General features: G+C 31.1%; 1 protein-coding gene across 4 annotated transcripts in view; it reads right to left on the reverse strand.

Moving 5' to 3' along the window:
• Positions 1-12189, reverse strand: part of LOC143255981 (uncharacterized) — a 50443-nt gene extending 38254 nt beyond the window's left edge. For 2 of the 4 annotated variants that reach the window (XM_076512488.1, XM_076512486.1), the window contains exons 1-4: positions 12050-12181; positions 7529-7614; positions 4927-5025; positions 2466-2569 (exon numbers count right to left, since the gene is read on the reverse strand). The gene's annotated coding sequence lies outside the window, so the exon portion shown is untranslated. Of the gene's footprint in view, positions 1-2465; positions 2570-4926; positions 5026-7528; positions 7615-12049 lie in introns of all 4 variants that reach the window. The other 2 variants (XM_076512489.1, XM_076512487.1) reach the window with 1 other exon arrangement.
• Between the last annotated feature and the right edge of the window lie 2911 nt (positions 12190-15100).

Raw genomic sequence — 15100 nt, forward strand, 5'->3', positions numbered from 1 at the left:
TATATGATTTATTCTCACTGAAAAACATTTGTGCAGCTTTAAAACCAATATAATTGATCTCTTAAATCCTTTCACAATTTACAAATGAATTGAACAACATTTACAGAAACTTAAAAAAAACAAAAAACTCTTAAACCTATATATCTGATCTACAACCCTTGATTTATCTAACTGTACTGAAACAATACAAGGCCTGTACAAAGACTAAACAATGTGACAGAAAATCAAGAAATAGGTGATATGTTCTCAACAGGCAATAGTTTCTTATAAAAATAATTATCCTCTAGGATGAACAGAACAGTTCTGAAACACATAAACAAGTGGACTGTTTTGTTGAGAGGTAAATCTCCAAAGCTGTACAGAAATGAAAATACAAACTTTTTTTCCTTCATACATTACACTCACTACAGTATGTCTAGTCTTTACAATGCTAGAAACTGGGTTTGATACCAATGGTTGGCAGAACACAGATAGCTCATTGTGTAACTTCATACTTAACTTCAAACATCACACTAGATAAATAATGCCAGAAAATGACAAAATATTGATTCTAAAATATTATGGAGTTAAAATTATTTTTTTACCACTTGAAAAATTTTAAAGTTGATTTTATTTGTTACCTTAAACTGTATTACACCAGTTTTGATTCCAGCTATATTTCAAAAACTGTGGAAATATAGTTGGAGTTAATATTTAAAATTGACTTTAGAATTTCTCTAGTGGTAAAAAATAACGTAAAACAGAGGAAACTCTATTTTTCAACCCACAAGTATCTGTTATTTGTGTTTGGTAACTGGAGAGAACTGCTTATATCATGAACAAAATAAACCTGTCTGTTCCAACAGTCTGATCGCATGCCAAAGGTATAGGCTGTTGAAGCCTTTTTCTTAATGGTCCAGAGTTCCCAAAATGATCCATATCCCATTATTTTTGGTGTCATGAACATTCTAAAATCCTGATTGAGTCTACTCTTGTGATCTGAATGTGTTTTGTTTTTTGTCATTGTTTCTTTTTATCATAAAGGGTTGTTACATACCATTCTCAAACAGAGTGAATTTTTGGTGGAATCATACTACTCATAAAATGCCAAGCAATGTCTAAATGTCATTTTGATCCATCCATTACACCATAACTTTATGTTAACTGTGGTTGTTACAACTTAAATATTTGTGAGTGTAAAATTGTTCCAATACAAAAAAAAAAACATTCCAACCTCTGTAGCACAATTGTTATAAATAAGCATTTATAGGTTTCTCTCACAGTACCTTACTAACAATCCTTAAAATACAAATGAAAACAATGTTCTTCTTATAGTGGCATTTCAAAATACCAATAAAATAAATATATGGAAAGAAAATCTCCCTACAAAACTTTAAAGTAATCAGTTTATACAGTTTTTCACTGCCATTAGCACATACTGTCTCTCTCAGTCATGGGAGTTTGGAAATACCTATACCACCATAAAGAAAGAATATTCTACTTTTAATTATTGTGCAAATAAAAATAAAACTGATACTAGGAGAATTGTTAACTTATAACTGTGGCAGAGAAAGAAACAAAAAAAGAGAGTTGAAACTTCTAAGTTACTGAAATATGTGTTTTGAGAATCCCATTTCAAGGATTGTATTTCAGTAATTAGTGATGAAGGAAACTGCTTTTATGTGTGAATATGTGAAATTTTGCAGTGTTGTACTACAAACAGTAAATATGAGGATTGAAGTTTTCACATACAGATTAGATAGATATTTGATAATATAATGGGAGGAGAGGGGATCTAATTACATTGTCTTCATACTAGGCAAACAGGGCATTAAAATACCCAATTTTATCAACTTTTTACCAAAGTAGATGTGAAAACTTTTATGGACTGCAACTACCTGTCGAAAAAAAATGAAACAAGGAACTGAACCCTTCTTCACATCTTACATTACACATGATTTACTTGTTTGTTTTAGAATTTCGTAAAGCTGCATGAGGAGTATCTGCACTAGCCATCTCTAACTCAGTAGTGATATATTACAAAGAAGGCATCTAGTTATTAGCACCCACCACCAACTCTTGAGCTACTCTTTTACCAATGAATAGTGGGATTTACTGTTAACTTATAACAACCCCATGTCTGAAAGAGCGAGCATGTTTGGTGTGACATGGATTTGAACCCACGACCCTGAGATTATGAGTCAAGCACCCTACCCACCCAATCATGCCAGGCCTTACCACATGTGAACATTTAGCTCTTTGTCTCCACAAAACTGAACAGGATAGTACATTAATCACAGTTTACTTTTGATTTAATTTGAAGTAATATGCCATTTTTTAAAGGCATAAATGTTTGAGTACATGTAATACAATGCATAATTATATATTAACAGAATTTTCTGGCCTTATGTAAACACATTATGTTGCAACATGTTTCACATAGTTAATAACTGTAGATACACAACCAAACATTGCAATTTCCTTACCCTTTTGACTGTCCATTAGCTCTATTTTCATAGAACTTGGCGCCCAAAACATCGTTGACACCAAGTTTGTTGATGGCATCAATGACGCCTTGATCTGTAGTCCACTAAAACCCAAAACAAGCATGACAGTAAAGCTTTGCAAGACTCCTAGACATTTTGCTTTGTCACAATATGTTCCAAACCAAGAAAAATACAAGATCTAAGCATGTTTTTTGTTGCTTTTTCACCTTTATAAGGAGTTACCAAGAACATATTTCTAAGTCTTCAAGTTAAACAGACAGGAACATAATTCTAAGATGTTCAGAATTATGTGAACACTTTGTAAAAAATCACAGAATTCCCATTTATTTATAAGCTGACTGAGAATGATGAAATTAAGCATTATATGAAAGACTAAATAAGAAAAACTGGCTTGGATCAACAGAGAAAATTAATTTTAAAACAATGCAAAAATTTAAATAAGCATTAAAATTACAACAGTTTAAAAAATATTAACTCACACTTGAAAATTGAATTTACACATGAAAACAACTACTTTATTAAATATTTAAGTTGTAAATAGAGAGTGAATTATTCAAGTTATTTCTAATTACTTGCATCCAGTAAGCTAATCAAACATTAACAGTTTTTTGGCAAAAATAAAACACTTCTTTTTGACCTGACAGTGTTTATCTAAGCTGTTAGTAACTAGTTTTAGCTTGAAACAGCAAGTTATTTTCATTAAGCTTACAAAATCATAAAATATACAGATGTTATACTTAGACCTTATTAAAAATGATTTGCTTTCACACTGTTAAGTTTACATGAAACAAGTTAGAAAAGTAGAGATAAATGGCATACATATTTAAATACGTAGCAGTGTTTCAATACATGTGAAAACCCATATTATAAAATCCTTAATTTTGACAGAAGTTAATAACATACAATACTGGAAACAATTAACAAAAAGATGGGAAAAAGTGTAAATATTAATGGATTGCTCTCACTGTGAAAATAATCTGCACCAGCCAAGAGTTATATGTTGGTAATTTACACTGTGACTGACCGTCAAACTAACCAGGCAACGTCCCACCAACAACATCCTAATAACAGTACAAGGGATCCTTGATGACGAAAAATCCACTTCAAGTTAAAATATATCTTAAAAGGACTGGTATGGTTATTAACACTTCTACTTGAGAAGATTGAAACATTGTTCTCTGCTTTATTAGTAAGTGTTAATAACCATACCAGTCATTCTGAGGTGCATTAGTACAGGGGATCATACTTAACCAAAAATAGTGATGGATGTACTCATGGTTACCAGGACAGAAAAGCCACATGACAAATGTATAGATATCAAAGTTGTGGTTCATAAAAGTTATTCCTTACAACAGAATGAGATGACATTTAATGTTTCACAAGAGCTATATGAGAACTCTACATGAAATTAGTAGAGTTGATAATAGAAGCAGCTGAAGTAAAAAGACCAAACTCTTCAGAAGTGATAAGTAACTCAAGATTGGCTCTTTATATGATACAGATTAGATATCTTGTCAATGGCTAAGCTGTAAGTGCGCATTAAATTAGTTACCTACTTAACAACTATATAAAGTTTCTCTTCTATAGAACTGAAATTATTCATACCTAGTTGCAGCTATAACCCAACATCGTATATCAGTTATTCCTGCTGCTACCATGTTTAATTAACTTTGATAATGACAACCAATTCATTGCTTTATTTTTCTTTGTTTTTATTTCTTTTTATATTTTCCTATATTTTTAATAAAAGCCCCAGATCTGAGGAAATCCTTCACAAGTTGGATGCACATTGTTAATATACCTCAAACTAGCTACTAAATCAACAACAAACCAATCTCCTAGAAAATAAAAATAAACTTCTTACTGTATAGATGTTTTCTTATAGTAAAGCCACATCGGGCTATCTGCTCAGCCCACCGAGGGGAACTGAACCCCCGATTTTTGCATTGTAAATCCATAGACATACCGCTATACTAGTGGCTGGTTCAAGTACTGAAAATTTTGGTATGGAAACAATAAACTGTCCAGTGACACATATGGGCTGCTTTGTTCTATGATTTATGGTAAGAAGAGAATGAAAGGACAGTCTGCATATGACAAGATCATTAGTGATTCAATAACTAATGAATGAAGGAAGGGGTACATTGTCCTTTATAACATTTTTGCTTCTTTACCAGGTACCCTCTGATAGTTATAACAAGTTATTTCCTGATAGAACTGCATTATTTAATCGCCTAACGTAACTGGTAATGATTTATTTATATAAAGTGAAATGCTGGAAAGTTTACTAGTCAAAAGGCACTAGATTCAACTATTAGATTTCCCAAAATGTTAATCAAGAAAAACATTTCTGGATAGAAAATAAAATTATACTTGCACGAGATAAAAGTTTCCAATAACATTCTTTTAAAAGTTAACCTGTGCCACACAAGAAACTTACCCAGGTGAGGTTGCCCACATAAACAGCTACACGTTTTGTGGGAGGCCCTCCACTTGATGGCACTGATCTTGTAGAAACTCCATCCTGGTTTATCCCAAACTATAAAACATGTTATAAAGATTAAGATAAGACTAGATATGAACTGCAGCTGTTACAATAATGACTGTGATTATTAAGGACAAAAACAACAAAAGTTTATGAACTCAACAATTATTACAAGAATTTGCCATCAAAACTTAAAATTGTTTAGTAATTCATGTTAATATAAAATATTTCAACACTAAAGCATTTAAAATTTTGATAGACAAGAAAATTATAATGTACTTAAAGAGAAATGATATTAGGATATTTATGAAGACATGCTACCCAAAATACTAGTAGGGTAAATTATTTTCATAACAATGAATATTTTGGCAAGTAGCCTTTCAAAAATTATCACTTTAAGGAGTTGACATCTGATATAATAAACTCTTGTAAATTACTGTTATCATAGAGTAATAGTGTTTGCTTATATGATACTGGAAAAAACTTTTTATTATGTGATGTGCAACCCCAACTTTGAGAGATTTTTATCCTGTGTGCATGTAGATTTTCAGTCAGGTCATGATTTTCACATTTCTCCTCTGTTTTGTGTTACAGATAGTTTTATTTTTCTCCATTCTCAGAGTGCAGATATGATATCATGAATATGTCACATGCAGATTTAATGTGCTTGCACCACATGTATTCAGCTAGTTATTCTAAAATTGCATGTATGGGTTTTAATATTTTGTCATAATCATGACTTTACAACACGTGATTAGAGCTAGAATGATACGTGAAATGTTCCTAGTGATTAATCATCAATCTCACTGATAAACTACTTTCAACTAATCAATTATTCTCACAGCAGGCTAATTTGGTTTTGTTTTTTTAACCACAGTTTTGAACCATCCTTGATTTAGATGTCTGCAGATATAATTTAGAATTAAGTTATTTCTTTTAATCATTAACTGAAAACCACAAAAATTTATCAAACCAATAAGTTACACAATGTAAGATCATACATGCAAGTTACACAATGAAGTACAAGAGCTGTACCAAAACTGAAAATATGACAATTTTGTGTGTGTTTCTTCCAACAAATGTTTGCAAGAATATTCAACTACAGCTACTAATATTTTGTTGGTGAAAATACACATTACTTCCTGAAATTGATTATCAACTGGAAAAATATCAAATAACAGTTACCAGTGACGTGACTATTAGGTGTAGGTTAAAATAAGTTACATGAGCTTGATTTTGGTCATCCACTGTAAAATCCATAGAAACATAAATGCATCAAAGAACTATATAAAGATAATCAAATATGTTGATGTGAAGAGAAAATACACAAATACATCAAGGTAACCAAACAGGTGACTACTTTAGGTGCATATTCACTAGAAATTGGGACAGTAAACTTAAGAGCACATGGTACTCCACTAGTTAGAGGTAAAGAATAATATGATTATCATGGGTAAAACATTATTCACGATTTTCTACAAAATAATATTTAAGTGAGACATGAGCCAATATCTGTTATTTTGAATCAGCAAATTACCAACTGGACACTTGTTTCTGTGAGTTACGATGGTAAAATTATGATAATCATAAACGTACAATTCAATTAATTGATAATTTGATGTAACATTAGTTGATGCAATCAATGCTCAAAGTTTATTATTTATATCAAGTAACTGAGTTAATCACTAAGCCCTAAATCAAATGCAATGATATTTCTTTAAGAAGTGATTATTTAAAAAAAAACAAAAAACATGAACAAGGTTGAATTAATGACATCAGCCAATCTTCTAAATTAATAATTTCAAAAACATGGAACACTGGAACAGTTCACACATGCAGTAATCAATGTTAATTTCTATTTATAAACTTTTCCCTGTGTTCCAGCAACCCTCAGTTGAGCTCCTGATTCCTAATACTGTGGACACCTTTCTCTATCCTTCTCACCAAACTTATACAGGATGCACCTAATTATATCTTTTATTTGTATATAAGTTGTATATAAGTGTTGTTGTATATAAGCTAATAAAAACCTGCAATGAAAAGTGCCAGTTCAAATTTTCTGGTGAGTGTCTTCCATGCTCTAAAATGCTAGTCAGAACAAAACAGAAAAATGGACACCAAAATAGACAATACAAAAGTTTGATAAAGTGTAGGTCATATAATGACTACATGGTGCAAGCAATAAATACTCTAGATGGATAAAGGTAAAAATATAATTGTAAATAATTACATTCTAATTAGATTATTATTAAAAAGGAAAGCAAAAGTCACTAAAAATGACATTCAAAATGAATTTATAGGTTTTATTTTCAATACAAGGGTCTTGCATTAATAGATATTAAACCTACAGAGGAACACCCAACAGTCTTGTAAATAAAAAGCTTTGTATCATTACAATAATAGTGGTTCATTTCCCAAGAGATACATTCGACACTTCATTCAAGCAATAAAGTTAATAAAAGTGTCTACCCTTAAAACCAAGAAACGGTCAGAAAACAAATATACATTTTAGATCAAAGCATTTACAAAAAGCTATGAAAGGATATTTATTACACACCTCATCAGGATGACCTATATCTCCTGTAGAAGCAGTAATAACATCATCATAAAGGTCAATATTGAGTCATGGTTGTAATCTCCTTCCTGGAAAGAAAAATAATCCTATTTTATGTAACATGGTCATTCCTTCAATGCTAAAAGTTCCAATTAAAAACTCCATAATCCATAAAAAATGGTCTCCTGTAAAAATATTTTTAATAATCATAAAAACTTCAAAGTATTAAAATTCATAATTATTTTTATCATGTATATTTAAAAACAAGTTCATATTTATAAATATATTTAAGTACCCCTTTTTATTCTTTTTAAATCAACCCTACTGAAAAGTCAAATCAATGGCTTGGAAACAAAAGAAATGAACAATACTAGGATAATCAAACTTCACATAAAATATCATTATATTGTGATGTCATACCATTTGCATTTCTTTGAAACATTAAATTTTTTTACTTTCACATTACAACAGGAGTAACAACAACTTTAATAAAAACTTTTAGTTGTTGATGGTATATGAAACAAACCTAAAATAAAACAGTAAACAAAAAATTCTAATGATATTAATACTGTCTATAATAATAAATTCTACAAACATAATTCCAGCCTTCGTTCAAGAAATCATCATATCTTCAACAAATTTCTATGTTCTAATAGAGATGTATACATTTGGTATATTCACGATTATCAGAATTTGGTGGAGTGCCCACATAATTTTACACATTAAAGGACATTAAGTGATGCCCTGGCTCCAAAATAGCCTTTATCAAAACAGAAAACTGATCACTGAATCCAGTCCCGATTTCCAAAATAATGATTAATCTCTTTTTTTCCAAACTCTTGACAATATCCTCCACTCAAGATAAGTTCTGACAGATTTACTATCATACTAAAGAAAGAAAACTGCTTCTATTACAGATATGTTTGACCTTTCCAACTGCCCTCAATATTAACCAAAACACAGAGTATATAGATTAAATTTATTTTTTTTGACAACCCATCCAACCATATTTGATAAGGAATTTTTCAACCTTTTTAAACACATTCACAAAATAAATATCAGTGTAGTTTAATCCAACAAGTTCAATTTCAGTAAACATTTTAATCATGAAATTCCTTGTTATTTTTCTTGTTTTAACCACTACTGATAATTATGATTTGGTTACACTTTTAAAGAATTCTTATCTCCCTACATCTTAATAACAAGATTTTACAGCTTAAAATCCTAAAGTTTTTGGCCTTGACAGTAAAATTAATGATATTATATTAAATATGAACAAAATAGCTTGTAAAAACATATTGCTTTTTAAATTCAAAATTTTTAAATTTGGAGCATTCAAAGTTTTTGGTAAAAGTAATTTCTTTTGCTATCAAGTTCAGTTCATCTTTTCAAGGAATAGCACATTCTAGGTATGATTATGGGTTAAAATAAATGTACTTCTGTTTGCACTCAAAAATATATGTATTGAAGACACCAACAAATTCATACACTTTCTAACTGATGTACAACTTTCAAGTTATGTTGCTGTTGCTCTTCTCTAACAAATATGTTGAACCGTTGACAAGAAAGACTTGCTGATAGAACCAGCCAAGTTATACATACCATATGTTGAAAAAAACTTTATTTAGTTATTCCTCTGTATACTGAATGGTTCAAAGCTTGCATATCTTTACCTTGACATCAAAACAGTTTACAATTCAAATGTTAACAAGTGTTAGTTTCTTAACTTGAAAAGGAAATATTACATCTGTCTTCACTTTTCTGCATTATTTGACACTTGTTCAACCCATATTGATCATTTCAGGTTTTCGTTCCATACCAAGTTTCCCACAAATTACACACTTACAGTATAGAAATTCCTCAACTAAATTTGGAGACTCATTGCTTCTTGATTTACTGAAAAAAATCAGTGTGTCCAGTTATTCCAAATACATATGTATAATGTGGGAATAACTGATTGATGAGGCTAATGATTAATCAATACATTTACAAATTCAACTAACTGCCTAGCTGTAGTAATAGGTAACAGGCAATGTATGGATAAAACTAATTAAGGAAACTAACAAGCTGAAAAGAAAAGCCCCTTATATCAATTCTGGCATAACAACAGCAGAAGGATATTAATGTATTCTGCACTAAATAAGGCAAAAGTGTGAACCACAGAAGGTTTACATCACATTAAAATTCAGAGTCAATGAAGCTGCTGAAACACAAAGCATCACATGGATTAGTTAGGAAAAATAAAAGATCAGGAATCAATGGGATATTATAGATCAAGAATGTTACATCAGTAAATGAACTCTCTTTTACCTCCTGCAAGATGGCCAATCTCCACATGAAAAATCAGTGCCAGTTGGCACAATTTCTAGAATTGTAACCTGGTACTCAGCTGTACATCTATAATACTAATGCATATTTTTTATTAAAAATGAGATTTTTTCATCTTTAAGCTAAGTTATGATGATTATTATTCAAGTCAGAATAAGATATGTAAAACAGTAACTAGCAACCACTGGATATTCCTAAAAGTTTACACAATTAAATGAGCGCTATTTTTCCCCCTTAATTTCTATATCCAACCCTAATGTCTCAACAACTCAACCAAACTCCTCTTAAGCTCTTACTATTCTATGGTTTCTACCATACCTGAACATAAACTAATCCAAACACTTGCTAACCTATTGAAAAAGCAACTTTTTAATCAATACTATTAATGAAAATAGCATTAAGAAAAGAATAGCACAAGTCTCACTTACAGAACACATAAACACTAACTGTTATAGAATTAATATTCGTAACATCAGCATGACGACATACAAGAAATTTTTCTACAATTCTCCTTAAAATCATTGTTTGGTTAATAACAACCAATTAAACAGTGTACTTTCAGAAAGGCCAGACATCCTAGATAAATTGCGAGAACATGTTACCGTTAAAATGCAAAGTCAATTGGTAGGACATTATTAATAATGCCAGTAAATACCAGTGTTAATGAAGACACAAAAAAAATATATAATAAACAATTAAATGAATAACTGAATCTCACAATAATTAGCTAGAATAATTGTACACTGATTATAATATAATAATGTGAAATGTTGTAAAGATAAATTATATATCAAACGTACTATATGATATGTCTAATACAACTAACCTCTATTACTTAAATAAAACATTGGATAAGCTACAGGATGTAAAAGTTAAATTTTCCATAACAACCAAAAGTAAATGGAATAACATTTAAGAACGTTCAATAATAGAATAATGCTTAGAAAATGAAGTCACAACAATGTCAAATATAACAAAGTAATTAACAAAATCTAATGTAAGCTAATAACTTAGTTATATATACAGAATTATTACATTGTTAACATTGACCATGTATGCTAAGCTCTTTCCAATGAGGTAAAACTAATGGTGGTCAATACAGTCTGGTGTTTCAATTACACCTTAACAATTTTCAAGTAAATAAGATGTAATGGTTTGATAAGATTGTGATATTCCATAGAACTTATAAACCCATTATTAGAGACAAAAATACTTTTATATTTCCTGGAAAATGAATGAATCTAACTAGAAAGTTACATCTGTTTCACAGTTTGTAGATTAAATTGTACACAAGTCTTAAAATAAAATTTCATTACTAAAGTAATACTGATACTATTAAGCAATGCAGCTATGATGTAAACCGAGAAATCAGTTACACTTAAATATTACTAGTTTAAATAATTTAAATGTTTTAAATTCTCAGTAGCTACCAAATAACAATAGATCAGTAATTTCAATTCTTAACGTAAATACTTCTTTCTTAATAACTAACACTTACAATAATCCTTCATTTCAAATCTCATACCTAATACCTTTGCTTTACAATTCTATAAACCAATATTACTAATAGTACTACCAGTAATAATATCTTAGTTAGGGAAAACAAAAAATGACTTTTCAAAATGGTATCATAATTATAGTTATCAGATGTCAAAATAATAGCTATCAGATATCAAAATATTTTGACACTGTTTTATCACAATCAATTTATATCTAAATACGTAGAAATTGATTTCTATAAACAAAATGTTAATGTCTATTTTTGCATGTCATCTGTACACAATTAAATTAACATTGTATTCACATTCAGTATATTACTTTAACGGAGTAAGTTACCTTTCCAACAGCAACAGTATTATGACTATTAATGTTAATGTTAAACCTAGTACGTGTACTTATTATAGTAATAATAGTACTTAAAAGTTATATTATTACTACAATTTTACTAGTACTAGCGCTACAAACTGTACTTGAACACTGATTGCGAAACATCATGCAGTGGTTTTATTTTTTAATTTTAATTTCACTGGTAATGGTAGTATTCTTAGTGTTAATCGTTGTAAGTGGGAAGCCTAAGGACTGTAGTTAGCGCATGTTCTTATACTAAAACACATTTAAATTTAAAACAAAGTTCATAAATATTAAAATATCTTACGTAGTATAACTAAGTGGTTAGGTGTATTTTTAAACACTCACCTGGTTAAAATCATGTTCCAGATCCTCTGCATACAAATCTATGTCTACTCCATCCGCCATGATTTCAAATTAGGCCTATTGAGGTTGCGAAAGATTCTTCGTTGTTGAATGTCACAATTTGATCTTAATTGTTACACATTATTGGAGTAATAAAATTGTTTCCTTCTAAACTGTACTTAAACATGGAAAGTAAAACACTTTCAGCTATATGAAGAGTTAACAGGATAAATATTTCATACGTAATCAAAAACACGTACAATTATATAATAATTCACTTTACACAGGTTCACTTACTGGCTTTCCACAATGTACAAAACCGAAGAAATAATGTAATTCTTTTGGCTACTTTTGTGCCGGATTAATTTATAAATATAAACTAACCAAACAAGTAGAGGTAATCAAGTATACGTACAGAAAAAAAAGAAAAACATCCTAAGCGTAAATACTTACTTAATTGTTTCCATATATGTATTGTTGTAAACTATAGTTTCAATGTTTTAACTTTGATGTTTGCTACTAGGCGCTTGAAGTTAGGATTATTATAAAATTGTTTGTTTTTGAATTTCGCGCAAAGATACAAGAGGGATATTTGCGCAAGCTGTATCTAATTCAGCAGTGTAAGACTAGAGGGAAGGCAGCTAGTCATCACCGCCAACTGCCAACTCTTTTACCAGCGAATAGTGGGATAAACCGTTACATTATAACAACTCGTAATATGAAGGTCGCGGGTTTGAATCCCCATCATACCAAACATGCTCGTTCTTTCAGTCGTGGGGGCGTTATAACGAAGCGGGGAATCCCTCTATTCGTTGGTAAAAGAATAGCCCAAGAGTTAGCGGTTGGTGCTAATGACTAGCTGCCTTCCTCTAGTCTTACACTGCTAAATTAGGGACGGCTAGCGCAGATAGCCCTCGTGTAGATATGTTACGACTTGTGGTTTTTTCATGCAATGGAACTGCTGAGTTATAGAATCTGGTTCTACAAGGTACTCTAAAGTGTGTATTTTCATATATACAAATATCTACCAGAAATATTTTGAGTTACCATACTTCATAGATTTCAGAAATGTTATGCAGAGGAAGTAAAAGTACACAAATTTACACATAAAAAGTATCCTTTATTTGCTATAACTAAATTATTTGTTTCTATTACTTACTAGCTGGCTTTGATCTGCATTATAACCCTGACTGGCTTTCTGGGCTAGAAATAAACTTATACAAAGGACAAGTAATAGAAAAAAAATAATAAATACCATATTTACAGGCTAAGCCAGAGAAGAGCCCTAATATAGTATACTACAATTTTTAGACAAACGTATTCAAGGAAAATAAGTCCATAAAATATCTTAAATTCAGTGGTGGATTTAAGATTGTGTAGGCCCAGGAGCTAATAATTTTTGTGGGTCCTATACAATTTTACATAGAATACAATTATCAATGTTTGCTCATTAAGACCAAGTACTCCTACCTAAATACTCCACTGACTAAACTGTAAAAGCATCTGTACCATCTCTTGAAATAAGTATGACCCCACTCCAGAAAAACGTAACATAAAAACATGACCAAGTAAGTGGAAGTTTTTTTAGAAGAAGTGTTGTAGTAAATAACCTTTGTTTAAAGTGGAGGATTAGTACCTACATAAAATTTTGTTGTTGTTTTTTAATAACATGTATATGAAATAGTAAGATATGTGGATATTTCATATTATTAAAAGAGTTTACAAGCACACAAATAGCGTTCGTGTGTGTTTCCGCACGCTTATCTCGAAAACTAACAGACCGATGTACACAAAAATTTCACATAAGATGAGAAGCCAGTATGAGGCAGCTCTTCCAAAATTTAGTCCGTATCCTAATCCATATCCGAATTATGGATAACTTTGAAACATTTTTATAATGTAGTGATAGAGCATTTTCGTGGTTTTGGATTAATAACTCTGTAAAGTTCGTTTGAATTTCGCACAAAGCTACTCGAGGGCTATCTGTGCTAGCCGTACCTAATTTAGCAGTGTAAGACTAGAGGGAAGGCAGCTAGTCATCACCACCCATCGCCAACTCTTGGGCTACTCTTTTACCAACGAATAGTGGGATTGACCGTCACATTATAACGCCCCCCACGGCTGAAAGAGCGAGAATGTTTGGCGCGACGGGGATGCGAACCCGTGACCCTCGGATTACGAGTCGCACGCCTTAACACGCTTGGCTATGCCGGGCCTCTGTAACGTATGATGGGATTTGTACCAAATGTCATGGGTACATTAAAACTGAAATTCCTCATTACACTATCGAAAATTATCCGAAACGTTGACCATTCGTGATCTGAAAAGAAGGATTTCTTAGTTTTTGAAGGTGAAATTTGACACCTAATATAAACACATGCATTCTCGAATAGGAGCAACGAGCGGAGGGTATTCAGTCTCTCTGATTGCTCTTGTTTTTAAATGCTTTAGTTCGAGACTGTGTTTTTTAGGGTTTTTTACAGTTAGTTTTAGGAAGTGTGTAATGGTCGTCACAGCTAATTATGGGCTCACTCAATTTCCAGATTCACCAATTTTACGTTTTCAATCTTGACTTTAACTAGAGAATCAATTAAGGATGCTTCCGGCAAATTTGTTTTATTTGACCAAAAGCATATGTTTTATTCTTTTGTGTGCCAAAAATCTCTGATAAACACTATCATAAGAAGATATATCATTGCTGAAGAAATCCCCAGTTAGTGAAGTCCTTTATCGTGTGGTTTGATGGGCTCTTTTTATGATCTAGAAACTTAAATATCAAAGCAACAAAGTTAGCAGACCAACTAATGGCCAACCTCTGTACAACCGAACTTGTCAAGCAGATGATCCATGTCAAACCGATGTCTACTGACATCAGGACATTTATGGCAGGAGTCCATTCAGGAGCCCCACCATTGGGAAGCTGTGGTACTACTCCCAGTGATTCTTGTAAATATGTATATGTCTTGCAGATTATTTTTATTTAACTATTTTATTCCTGTAATTTCTTTCAGAATTTCGGTATGTAGTTAAAGTTTACATTTTATATTTAGATGT

This window comes from Tachypleus tridentatus, chromosome 7 (genome assembly GCF_004210375.1).
Source record: "Tachypleus tridentatus isolate NWPU-2018 chromosome 7, ASM421037v1, whole genome shotgun sequence".
In the NCBI taxonomy this organism is placed as follows: domain Eukaryota; kingdom Metazoa; phylum Arthropoda; class Merostomata; order Xiphosura; family Limulidae; genus Tachypleus; species Tachypleus tridentatus.